This window comes from Tachypleus tridentatus, unplaced genomic scaffold (genome assembly GCF_004210375.1).
Source record: "Tachypleus tridentatus isolate NWPU-2018 unplaced genomic scaffold, ASM421037v1 Hic_cluster_2, whole genome shotgun sequence".
Classification (NCBI taxonomy): Eukaryota; Metazoa; Arthropoda; class Merostomata; order Xiphosura; family Limulidae; genus Tachypleus; species Tachypleus tridentatus.
The window spans coordinates 66935110-66948759 of NW_027467782.1; the positions used below are offsets into that span (position 1 = coordinate 66935110).

At 39.6% G+C, this 13650-nt stretch overlaps 4 non-coding genes across 4 annotated transcripts; all 4 read right to left on the bottom strand.

Annotated features, from left to right (window-relative positions):
• Window positions 1-3308: 3308 nt before the first annotated feature.
• On the bottom strand, window positions 3309-3427 carry LOC143243431 (5S ribosomal RNA). The gene has a single exon (XR_013024560.1). It is a non-coding gene; the product is annotated as a 5S ribosomal RNA (ribosomal RNA).
• Window positions 3428-6732: 3305 nt separating this feature from the next.
• LOC143243443 (5S ribosomal RNA) lies at window positions 6733-6851 on the bottom strand. The gene has a single exon (XR_013024571.1). It is a non-coding gene; the product is annotated as a 5S ribosomal RNA (ribosomal RNA).
• Window positions 6852-9755: 2904 nt separating this feature from the next.
• On the bottom strand, window positions 9756-9874 carry LOC143243454 (5S ribosomal RNA). Its single transcript, XR_013024580.1, has one exon. It is a non-coding gene; the product is annotated as a 5S ribosomal RNA (ribosomal RNA).
• Window positions 9875-12790: 2916 nt separating this feature from the next.
• On the bottom strand, window positions 12791-12909 carry LOC143243466 (5S ribosomal RNA). The gene has a single exon (XR_013024592.1). It is a non-coding gene; the product is annotated as a 5S ribosomal RNA (ribosomal RNA).
• Between the last annotated feature and the right edge of the window lie 741 nt (window positions 12910-13650).

A 13650-nucleotide genomic window follows, 5' to 3' on the forward strand; every position in this document is an offset into this window, starting at 1 on the left:
AGTTTAATTCTTTTCTTATTTGGTGTTTTAAGTGTTACTCTAAAAGAAAATCGTTGTCGCAGCCCAAAATTTCCTAGCTGTGAAATATAAGAGATGCTTTAGGAATTCACTTTTACTGGAGGTCGCTGGAAAGTGGAGCCTGATAACTCTGGTTTGCGTTACACATCCCCGGAACAACACGAGTGTCATTACGGGGGGTATGGAAACTGTCGCTCACAGGCGTGTGTGTCATTGACATGGAACACTTAAATTGATCAATTTAGCCTCTGAGAACTTTTCTCAAACGTCTTTTAGTCACATGTTGGTGTTTATGTCTTCTTTATATTTCTTTCGGACCTACTTTCGCAAAATCTGGTATTTTACTCTCGTTACACAGGCTCACATCCCATCACTTACAGATGTGTGTGCAGAATTTAGATTTTAACACGAGCTTGCATCGGGATTAGAATTATTTAATATTCACCTTCTTTTATTCGTCATTTGGCTATACACATTAATTTACCTGTGTTTATTAACGTGTATTTTGGTTTCCATCGGGAGAAGTCGTGTGTACTCGCCTTCGTCTCCCCCCTACGACAAAATAGTATTAAACGCTGGTTACCGTCTAGTGGGAGTGCCTCAGAAGTCGCTCTTTTGTCTCTCGCTAAAGAAGTGTATGGATATTAATGAAAGTACGTTGCAAAACTGGGAATAATTCTCTGAAACAGAATGAATAAAGGAACAGCACCTGTCACACTCGGCTACTACCGTTCGCGAGTCGGAAGCGTGCCACGTATCGAGTTCCTACTTATCTGAAACGTTTCCTTCGCGTTTTTCTTTCACTGCTAAGTTTTCAATTTTGCTTTTACTGTTTTGTAACTTTTTTTTCTTGTTGTTTCTACTCACCTATTTTGTTTTATACTCAATAGCAAAGACTCTTGTCGTTATTGGAAAGTTAATTTTCAAATGTACGTACATATAAAATAGATATTTGATTTATAAATAAGGTGTGCAATCGTCGGTGTCTCCGAGTAAAGTCTCTCTCTGCTGGGTTATATTTCTAGACAAAGTAATTTTACAAAACGTAGCGAACGAACGTTATGTAAGGAAACTCGAAATATTTGTCGCATCGCCTTTTCTGTGTAGCAGACAGATCCCTCGACAATTGCTTTTCTTAGGCAAAACGTGCACGAGCAGAGACAATTTTGTGAAATAGGGAAACGTTTTAAATTCCATCTGTATAAGACTGCCTTAGATTGATGTGGGCTGGATCTACTCATTAACGAAGTTTATGTATTGTAGATTTCGCACCCTTTGTGCATTCGAAGATCGACCCGCGAAGATAGTTTATTTCTTTTCTCTTCAATATACGTCTGATTGGAGGGGTTTGGTTTAAAGTGAAATGGAACGCGGCTCACGCCACTTGCTTAGAGAGCTGCTACTTTTCTTCAACGATATTTCTAGACAAAGTAATTTTACAAAACGTAGCGAACGAACGTTATGTAAGGAAACTCGAAATATTTGTCGCATCGCCTTTTCTGTGTAGCAGACAGAGACCTCGACAATTGCTTTTCTTAGGCAAAACGTGCACGAGCGAGACAATTTTGTGAAATAGGGAAACGTTTTAAATTCCATCTGTATAAGACTGCCTTAGATTGATGTGGGCTGGATCTACTCATTAACGAAGTTTATGTATTGTAGATTTCGCACCCTTTGTGCATTCGAAGATCGACCCGCGAAGATAGTTTATTTCTTTTCTCTTCAATATACGTCTGATTGGAGGGGTTTGGTTTAAAGTGAAATGGAACGCGGCTCACGCCACTTGCTTAGAGAGCTGCTACTTTTCTTCAACGATATTTCTAGACAAAGTAATTTTACAAAACGTAGCGAACGAACGTTATGTAAGGAAACTCGAAATATTTGTCGCATCGCCTTTTCTGTGTAGCAGACATAGACCTCGACAATTGCTTTTCTTAGGCAAAACGTGCACGAGCGAGACAATTTTGTGAAATAGGGAAACGTTTTAAATTCCATCTGTATAAGACTGCCTTAGATTGATGTGGGCTGGATCTACTCATTAACGAAGTTTATGTATTGTAGATTTCGCACCCTTTGTGCATTCGAAGATCGACCCGCGAAGATAGTTTATTTCTTTTCTCTTCAATATACGTCTGATTGGAGGGTTTGGTTTAAAGTGAAATGGAACGCGGCTCACGCCACTTGCTTAGAGAGCTGCTACTTTTCTTCAACGATATTTCTAGACAAAGTAATTTTACAAAACGTAGCGAACGAACGTTATGTAAGGAAACTCGAAATATTTGTCGCATCGCCTTTTCTGTGTAGCAGACATAGACCTCGACAATTGCTTTTTTTCTTTGGCAAAACGTGCACGAGCGAGACAATTTTGTGAAATAGGGAAACGTTTTAAATTCCATCTGTATAAGACTGCCTTAGATTGATGTGGGCTGGATCTACTCATTAACGAAGTTTATGTATTGTAGATTTCGCACCCTTTGTGCATTCGAAGATCGACCCGCGAAGATAGTTTATTTCTTTTCTCTTCAATATACGTCTGATTGGAGGGGTTTGGTTTAAAGTGAAATGGAACGCGGCTCACGCCACTTGCTTAGAGAGCTGCTACTTTTCTTCAACGATATTTCTAGACAAAGTAATTTTACAAAACGTAGCGAACGAACGTTATGTAAGGAAACTCGAAATATTTGTCGCATCGCCTTTTCTGTGTAGCAGACAGACCTCGACAATTGCTTTTTCTTAGGCAAAACGTGCACGAGCGAGACAATTTTGTGAAATAGGGAAACGTTTTAAATTCCATCTGTATAAGACTGCCTTAGATTGATGTGGGCTGGATCTACTCATTAACGAAGTTTCTGTTTTGTAGATTTCGCACCCTTTGTGCATTCGAAGATCGACCCGCTAAGATAGTTTATTTCTTTTCTCTCCAACGTACGTCTGATTGGAGGGGTTTGGTTTGAATTGAAATGGAACGCGGCTAACGCCACCTGCTTAGAGAGCTGCTACTTTTCTTGAACGATCGCAGGAAATGAATGTTTGAATTTCGTTTTCGAAGCGTGTTTTATCAACTGACTTGTTGATGGAAAAGTTGATTAGTTCCTATAACAAAATGTTTTCCCAACAGTTTACCATAATAAATACCCAGTATTAAGGCACTTCAATTGAGTCAACCACTTTCTTTCTCTCTTTCGGGAAGGATTTTTTATCTCTTAAATCAGAAATTGTGAAAAAAGTGAGACGTATCGATCAGCTCTTTGCGAGTCCTACAAATTTCAACGTGAAAAAAAAAAAAAAAAAGTCATCATCACCCGGTATTCCCAGGTGGTCACCCTCCCAAGTACTAACCGGGCCCGCCGTTGCTTAGCTTCGGTGATCGGACGAGAACCGGCGCTTTCAACGTGGTATGAACGATGACAGTTTAATTCTTTTCTTATTTGGTGTTTTAAGTGTTACTCTAAAAAGAAAATCGTTGTCGCAGCCCAAAATTTCCTAGCTGTGAAATATAAGAGATGCTTTAGGAATTCACTTTTACTGGAGGTCGCTGGAAAGTGGAGCCTGATAACTCTGGTTTGCGTTACACATCCCCGGAACAACACGAGTGTCATTACGGGGGTATGGAAACTGTCGCTCACAGGCGTGTGTGTCATTGACATGGAACACTTAAATTGATCAATTTAGCCTCTGAGAACTTTTCTCAAACGTCTTTTAGTCACATGTTGGTGTTTATGTCTTCTTTATATTTCTTTCGGACCTACTTTCGCAAAATCTGGTATTTTACTCTCGTTACACAGGCTCACATCCCATCACTTACAGATGTGTGTGCAGAATTTAGATTTTAACACGAGCTTGCATCGGGATTAGAATTATTTAATATTCACCTTCTTTTATTCGTCATTTGGCTATACACATTAATTTACCTGTGTTTATTAACGTGTATTTTGGTTTCCATCGGGAGAAGTCGTGTGTACTCGCCTTCGTCTCCCCCCTACGACAAAATAGTATTAAACGCTGGTTACCGTCTAGTGGGAGTGCCTCAGAAGTCGCTCTTTTGTCTCTCGCTAAAGAAGTGTATGGATATTAATGAAAGTACGTTGCAAAAACTGGGAATAATTCTCTGAAACAGAATGAATAAAGGAACAGCACCTGTCACACTCGGCTACTACCGTTCGCGAGTCGGAAGCGTGCCACGTATCGAGTTCCTACTTATCTGAAACGTTTCCTTCGCGTTTTTCTTTCACTGCTAAGTTTTCAATTTTGCTTTTACTGTTTTGTAACTTTTTTTTTCTTGTTGTTTCTACTCACCTATTTTGTTTTATACCCAATAGCAAAGACTCTTGTCGTTATTGGAAAGTTAATTTTCAAATGTACGTACATATAAAATAGATATTTGATTTATAAATAAGGTGTGCAATCGTCGGTGTCTCCGAGTAAAGTCTCTCTCTGCTGGGTTATATTTCTAGACAAAGTAATTTTACAAAACGTAGCGAACGAACGTTATGTAAGGAAACTCGAAATATTTGTCGCATCGCCTTTTCTGTGTAGCAGACAGATCCCTCGACAATTGCTTTTCTTAGGCAAAACGTGCACGAGCAGAGACAATTTTGTGAAATAGGGAAACGTTTTAAATTCCATCTGTATAAGACTGCCTTAGATTGATGTGGGCTGGATCTACTCATTAACGAAGTTTATGTATTGTAGATTTCGCACCCTTTGTGCATTCCGAAGATCGACCCGCGAAGATAGTTTATTTCTTTTCTCTTCAATATACGTCTGATTGGAGGGGTTTGGTTTAAAGTGAAATGGAACGCGGCTCACGCCACTTGCTTAGAGAGCTGCTACTTTTCTTCAACGATATTTCTAGACAAAGTAATTTTACAAAACGTAGCGAACGAACGTTATGTAAGGAAACTCGAAATATTTGTCGCATCGCCTTTTCTGTGTAGCAGACAGAGACCTCGACAATTGCTTTTTCTTAGGCAAAACGTGCACGAGCGAGACAATTTTGTGAAATAGGGAAACGTTTTAAATTCCATCTGTATAAGACTGCCTTAGATTGATGTGGGCTGGATCTACTCATTAACGAAGTTTATGTATTGTAGATTTCGCACCCTTTGTGCATTCGAAGATCGACCCGCGAAGATAGTTTATTTCTTTTCTCTTCAATATACGTCTGATTGGAGGGTTTGGTTTAAAGTGAAATGGAACGCGGCTCACGCCACTTGCTTAGAGAGCTGCTACTTTTCTTCAACGATATTTCTAGACAAAGTAATTTTACAAAACGTAGCGAACGAACGTTATGTAAGGAAACTCGAAATATTTGTCGCATCGCCTTTTCTGTGTAGCAGACAGAGACCTCGACAATTGCTTTTTCTTAGGCAAAACGTGCACGAGCGAGACAATTTTGTGAAATAGGGAAACGTTTTAAATTCCATCTGTATAAGACTGCCTTAGATTGATGTGGGCTGGATCTACTCATTAACGAAGTTTATGTATTGTAGATTTCGCACCCTTTGTGCATTCGAAGATCGACCCGCGAAGATAGTTTATTTCTTTTCTCTTCAATATACGTCTGATTGGGGGTTTGGTTTAAAGTGAAATGGAACGCGGCTCACGCCACTTGCTTAGAGAGCTGCTACTTTTCTTCAACGATATTTCTAGACAAAGTAATTTTACAAAACGTAGCGAACGAACGTTATGTAAGGAAACTCGAAATATTTGTCGCATCGCCTTTTCTGTGTAGCAGACAGAGACCTCGACAATTGCTTTTCTTTGGCAAAACGTGCACGAGCGAGACAATTTTGTGAAATAGGGAAACGTTTTAAATTCCATCTGTATAAGACTGCCTTAGATTGATGTGGGCTGGATCTACTCATTAACGAAGTTTATGTATTGTAGATTTCGCACCCTTTGTGCATTCGAAGATCGACCCGCGAAGATAGTTTATTTCTTTTCTCTTCAATATACGTCTGATTGGAGGGGTTTGGTTTAAAGTGAAATGGAACGCGGCTCACGCCACTTGCTTAGAGAGCTGCTACTTTTCTTCAACGATATTTCTAGACAAAGTAATTTTACAAAACGTAGCGAACGAACGTTATGTAAGGAAACTCGAAATATTTGTCGCATCGCCTTTTCTGTGTAGCAGACAGACCTCGACAATTGCTTTTTCTTAGGCAAAACGTGCACGAGCGAGACAATTTTGTGAAATAGGGAAACGTTTTAAATTCCATCTGTATAAGACTGCCTTAGATTGATGTGGGCTGGATCTACTCATTAACGAAGTTTCTGTTTTGTAGATTTCGCACCCTTTGTGCATTCGAAGATCGACCCGCTAAGATAGTTTATTTCTTTTCTCTCCAACGTACGTCTGATTGGAGGGGTTTGGTTTGAATTGAAATGGAACGCGGCTAACGCCACCTGCTTAGAGAGCTGCTACTTTTCTTGAACGATCGCAGGAAATGAATGTTTGAATTTCGTTTTCGAAGCGTGTTTTATCAACTGACTTGTTGATGGAAAAGTTGATTAGTTCCTATAACAAAAATGTTTTCCCAACAGTTTACCATAATAAATACCCAGTATTAAGGCACTTCAATTGAGTCAACCACTTTCTTTCTCTCTTTCGGGAAGGATTTTTTATCTCTTAAATCAGAAATTGTGAAAAAAGTGAGACGTATCGATCAGCTCTTTGCGAGACCTACAAATTTCAACGTGAAAAAAAAAAAAAGTCATCATCACCCGGTATTCCCAGGTGGTCACCCTCCCAAGTACTAACCGGGCCCGCCGTTGCTTAGCTTCGGTGATCGGACGAGAACCGGCGCTTTCAACGTGGTATGAACGATGACAGTTTAATTCTTTTCTTATTTGGTGTTTTAAGTGTTACTCTAAAAGAAAATCGTTGTCGCAGCCCAAAATTTCCTAGCTGTGAAATATAAGAGATGCTTTAGGAATTCACTTTTACTGGAGGTCGCTGGAAAGTGGAGCCTGATAACTCTGGTTTGCGTTACACATCCCGGAACAACACGAGTGTCATTACGGGGGTATGGAAACTGTCGCTCACAGGCGTGTGTGTCATTGACATGGAACACTTAAATTGATCAATTTAGCCTCTGAGAACTTTTCTCAAACGTCTTTTAGTCACATGTTGGTGTTTATGTCTTCTTTATATTTCTTTCGGACCTACTTTCGCAAAATCTGGTATTTTACTCTCGTTACACAGGCTCACATCCCATCACTTACAGATGTGTGTGCAGAATTTAGATTTTAACACGAGCTTGCATCGGGATTAGAATTATTTAATATTCACCTTCTTTTATTCGTCATTTGGCTATACACATTAATTTACCTGTGTTTATTAACGTGTATTTTGGTTTCCATCGGGAGAAGTCGTGTGTACTCGCCTTCGTCTCCCCCTACGACAAAATAGTATTAAACGCTGGTTACCGTCTAGTGGGAGTGCCTCAGAAGTCGCTCTTTTGTCTCTCGCTAAAGAAGTGTATGGATATTAATGAAAGTACGTTGCAAAAACTGGGAATAATTCTCTGAAACAGAATGAATAAAGGAACAGCACCTGTCACACTCGGCTACTACCGTTCGCGAGTCGGAAGCGTGCCACGTATCGAGTTCCTACTTATCTGAAACGTTTCCTTCGCGTTTTTCTTTCACTGCTAAGTTTTCAATTTTGCTTTTACTGTTTTGTAACTTTTTTTTTCTTGTTGTTTCTACTCACCTATTTTGTTTTATACCCAATAGCAAAGACTCTTGTCGTTATTGGAAAGTTAATTTTCAAATGTACGTACATATAAAATAGATATTTGATTTATAAATAAGGTGTGCAATCGTCGGTGTCTCCGAGTAAAGTCTCTCTCTGCTGGGTTATATTTCTAGACAAAGTAATTTTACAAAACGTAGCGAACGAACGTTATGTAAGGAAACTCGAAATATTTGTCGCATCGCCTTTTCTGTGTAGCAGACAGATCCCTCGACAATTGCTTTTCTTAGGCAAAACGTGCACGAGCGAGACAATTTTGTGAAATAGGGAAACGTTTTAAATTCCATCTGTATAAGACTGCCTTAGATTGATGTGGGCTGGATCTACTCATTAACGAAGTTTATGTATTGTAGATTTCGCACCCTTTGTGCATTCGAAGATCGACCCGCGAAGATAGTTTATTTCTTTTCTCTTCAATATACGTCTGATTGGAGGGGTTTGGTTTAAAGTGAAATGGAACGCGGCTCACGCCACTTGCTTAGAGAGCTGCTACTTTTCTTCAACGATATTTCTAGACAAAGTAATTTTACAAAACGTAGCGAACGAACGTTATGTAAGGAAACTCGAAATATTTGTCGCATCGCCTTTTCTGTGTAGCAGACAGAGACCTCGACAATTGCTTTTCTTAGGCAAAACGTGCACGAGCGAGACAATTTTGTGAAATAGGGAAACGTTTTAAATTCCATCTGTATAAGACTGCCTTAGATTGATGTGGGCTGGATCTACTCATTAACGAAGTTTATGTATTGTAGATTTCGCACCCTTTGTGCATTCCGAAGATCGACCCGCGAAGATAGTTTATTTCTTTTCTCTTCAATATACGTCTGATTGGAGGGTTTGGTTTAAAGTGAAATGGAACGCGGCTCACGCCACTTGCTTAGAGAGCTGCTACTTTTCTTCAACGATATTTCTAGACAAAGTAATTTTACAAAACGTAGCGAACGAACGTTATGTAAGGAAACTCGAAATATTTGTCGCATCGCCTTTTCTGTGTAGCAGACAGAGACCTCGACAATTGCTTTTCTTTGGCAAAACGTGCACGAGCGAGACAATTTTGTGAAATAGGGAAACGTTTTAAATTCCATCTGTATAAGACTGCCTTAGATTGATGTGGGCTGGATCTACTCATTAACGAAGTTTATGTATTGTAGATTTCGCACCCTTTGTGCATTCGAAGATCGACCCGCGAAGATAGTTTATTTCTTTTCTCTTCAATATACGTCTGATTGGAGGGTTTGGTTTAAAGTGAAATGGAACGCGGCTCACGCCACTTGCTTAGAGAGCTGCTACTTTTCTTCAACGATATTTCTAGACAAAGTAATTTTACAAAACGTAGCGAACGAACGTTATGTAAGGAAACTCGAAATATTTGTCGCATCGCCTTTTCTGTGTAGCAGACAGAGACCTCGACAATTGCTTTTCTTAGGCAAAACGTGCACGAGCGAGACAATTTTGTGAAATAGGGAAACGTTTTAAATTCCATCTGTATAAGACTGCCTTAGATTGATGTGGGCTGGATCTACTCATTAACGAAGTTTCTGTTTTGTAGATTTCGCACCCTTTGTGCATTCGAAGATCGACCCGCTAAGATAGTTTATTTCTTTTCTCTCCAACGTACGTCTGATTGGAGGGGTTTGGTTTGAATTGAAATGGAACGCGGCTAACGCCACCTGCTTAGAGAGCTGCTACTTTTCTTGAACGATCGCAGGAAATGAATGTTTGAATTTCGTTTTCGAAGCGTGTTTTATCAACTGACTTGTTGATGGAAAAGTTGATTAGTTCCTATAACAAAAATGTTTTCCCAACAGTTTACCATAATAAATACCCAGTATTAAGGCACTTCAATTGAGTCAACCACTTTCTTTCTCTCTTTCGGGAAGGATTTTTTATCTCTTAAATCAGAAATTGTGAAAAAAGTGAGACGTATCGATCAGCTCTTTGCGAGTCCTACAAATTTCAACGTGAAAAAAAAAAAAAAAGTCATCATCACCCGGTATTCCCAGGTGGTCACCCTCCCAAGTACTAACCGGGCCCGCCGTTGCTTAGCTTCGGTGATCGGACGAGAACCGGCGCTTTCAACGTGGTATGAACGATGACAGTTTAATTCTTTTCTTATTTGGTGTTTTAAGTGTTACTCTAAAGAAAATCGTTGTCGCAGCCCAAAATTTCCTAGCTGTGAAATATAAGAGATGCTTTAGGAATTCACTTTTACTGGAGGTCGCTGGAAAGTGGAGCCTGATAACTCTGGTTTGCGTTACACATCCCCGGAACAACACGAGTGTCATTACGGGGGGTATGGAAACTGTCGCTCACAGGCGTGTGTGTCATTGACATGGAACACTTAAATTGATCAATTTAGCCTCTGAGAACTTTTCTCAAACGTCTTTTAGTCACATGTTGGTGTTTATGTCTTCTTTATATTTCTTTCGGACCTACTTTCGCAAAATCTGGTATTTTACTCTCGTTACACAGGCTCACATCCCATCACTTACAGATGTGTGTGCAGAATTTAGATTTTAACACGAGCTTGCATCGGGATTAGAATTATTTAATATTCACCTTCTTTTATTCGTCATTTGGCTATACACATTAATTTACCTGTGTTTATTAACGTGTATTTTGGTTTCCATCGGGAGAAGTCGTGTGTACTCGCCTTCGTCTCCCCCTACGACAAAATAGTATTAAACGCTGGTTACCGTCTAGTGGGAGTGCCTCAGAAGTCGCTCTTTTGTCTCTCGCTAAAGAAGTGTATGGATATTAATGAAAGTACGTTGCAAAACTGGGAATAATTCTCTGACGTTATAGAAACAGAATGAATAAAGGAACAGCACCTGTCACACTCGGCTACTACCGTTCGCGAGTCGGAAGCGTGCCACGTATCGAGTTCCTACTTATCTGAAACGTTTCCTTCGCGTTTTTCTTTCACTGCTAAGTTTTCAATTTTGCTTTTACTGTTTTGTAACTTTTTTTTTCTTGTTGTTTCTACTCACCTATTTTGTTTTATACTCCAATAGCAAAGACTCTTGTCGTTATTGGAAAGTTAATTTTCAAATGTACGTACATATAAAATAGATATTTGATTTATAAATAAGGTGTGCAATCGTCGGTGTCTCCGAGTAAAGTCTCTCTCTGCTGGGTTATATTTCTAGACAAAGTAATTTTACAAAACGTAGCGAACGAACGTTATGTAAGGAAACTCGAAATATTTGTCGCATCGCCTTTTCTGTGTAGCAGACAGATCCCTCGACAATTGCTTTTCTTAGGCAAAACGTGCACGAGCGAGACAATTTTGTGAAATAGGGAAACGTTTTAAATTCCATCTGTATAAGACTGCCTTAGATTGATGTGGGCTGGATCTACTCATTAACGAAGTTTATGTATTGTAGATTTCGCACCCTTTGTGCATTCGAAGATCGACCCGCGAAGATAGTTTATTTCTTTTCTCTTCAATATACGTCTGATTGGAGGGTTTGGTTTAAAGTGAAATGGAACGCGGCTCACGCCACTTGCTTAGAGAGCTGCTACTTTTCTTCAACGATATTTCTAGACAAAGTAATTTTACAAAACGTAGCGAACGAACGTTATGTAAGGAAACTCGAAATATTTGTCGCATCGCCTTTTCTGTGTAGCAGACAGAGACCTCGACAATTGCTTTTTTTCTTAGGCAAAACGTGCACGAGCGAGACAATTTTGTGAAATAGGGAAACGTTTTAAATTCCATCTGTATAAGACTGCCTTAGATTGATGTGGGCTGGATCTACTCATTAACGAAGTTTATGTATTGTAGATTTCGCACCCTTTGTGCATTCCGAAGATCGACCCGCGAAGATAGTTTATTTCTTTTCTCTTCAATATACGTCTGATTGAGGGGTTTGGTTTAAAGTGAAATGGAACGCGGCTCACGCCACTTGCTTAGAGAGCTGCTACTTTTCTTCAACGATATTTCTAGACAAAGTAATTTTACAAAACGTAGCGAACGAACGTTATGTAAGGAAACTCGAAATATTTGTCGCATCGCCTTTTCTGTGTAGCAGACAGAGACCTCGACAATTGCTTTTCTTTAGGCAAAACGTGCACGAGCGAGACAATTTTGTGAAATAGGGAAACGTTTTAAATTCCATCTGTATAAGACTGCCTTAGATTGATGTGGGCTGGATCTACTCATTAACGAAGTTTATGTATTGTAGATTTCGCACCCTTTGTGCATTCGAAGATCGACCCGCGAAGATAGTTTATTTCTTTTCTCTTCAATATACGTCTGATTGGAGGGTTTGGTTTAAAGTGAAATGGAACGCGGCTCACGCCACTTGCTTAGAGAGCTGCTACTTTTCTTCAACGATATTTCTAGACAAAGTAATTTTACAAAACGTAGCGAACGAACGTTATGTAAGGAAACTCGAAATATTTGTCGCATCGCCTTTTCTGTGTAGCAGACAGAGACCTCGACAATTGCTTTTTCTTAGGCAAAACGTGCACGAGCGAGACAATTTTGTGAAATAGGGAAACGTTTTAAATTCCATCTGTATAAGACTGCCTTAGATTGATGTGGGCTGGATCTACTCATTAACGAAGTTTCTGTTTTGTAGATTTCGCACCCTTTGTGCATTCCGAAGATCGACCCGCTAAGATAGTTTATTTCTTTTCTCCAACGTACGTCTGATTGGAGGGGTTTGGTTTGAATTGAAATGGAACGCGGCTAACGCCACCTGCTTAGAGAGCTGCTACTTTTCTTGAACGATCGCAGGAAATGAATGTTTGAATTTCGTTTTCGAAGCGTGTTTTATCAACTGACTTGTTGATGGAAAAGTTGATTAGTTCCTATAACAAAAATGTTTTCCCAACAGTTTACCATAATAAATACCCAGTATTAAGGCACTTCAATTGAGTCAACCACTTTCTTTCTCTCTTTCGGGAAGGATTTTTTATCTCTTAAATCAGAAATTGTGAAAAAAGTGAGACGTATCGATCAGCTCTTTGCGAGACCTACAAATTTCAACGTGAAAAAAAAAAAAAAGTCATCATCACCCGGTATTCCCAGGTGGTCACCCTCCCAAGTACTAACCGGGCCCGCCGTTGCTTAGCTTCGGTGATCGGACGAGAACCGGCGCTTTCAACGTGGTATGAACGATGACAGTTTAATTCTTTTCTTATTTGGTGTTTTAAGTGTTACTCTAAAAGAAAATCGTTGTCGCAGCCCAAAATTTCCTAGCTGTGAAATATAAGAGATGCTTTAGGAATTCACTTTTACTGGAGGTCGCTGGAAAGTGGAGCCTGATAACTCTGGTTTGCGTTACACATCCCGGAACAACACGAGTGTCATTACGGGGGTATGGAAACTGTCGCTCACAGGCGTGTGTGTCATTGACATGGAACACTTAAATTGATCAATTTAGCCTCTGAGAACTTTTCTCAAACGTCTTTTAGTCACATGTTGGTGTTTATGTCTTCTTTATATTTCTTTCGGACCTACTTTCGCAAAATCTGGTATTTTACTCTCGTTACACAGGCTCACATCCCATCACTTACAGATGTGTGTGCAGAATTTAGATTTTAACACGAGCTTGCATCGGGATTAGAATTATTTAATATTCACCTTCTTTTATTCGTCATTTGGCTATACACATTAATTTACCTGTGTTTATTAACGTGTATTTTGGTTTCCATCGGGAGAAGTCGTGTGTACTCGCCTTCGTCTCCCCTACGACAAAATAGTATTAAACGCTGGTTACCGTCTAGTGGGAGTGCCTCAGAAGTCGCTCTTTTGTCTCTCGCTAAAGAAGTGTATGGATATTAATGAAAGTACGTTGCAAAACTGGGAATAATTCTCTGAAACAGAATGAATAAAGGAACAGCACCTGTCACACTCGGCTACT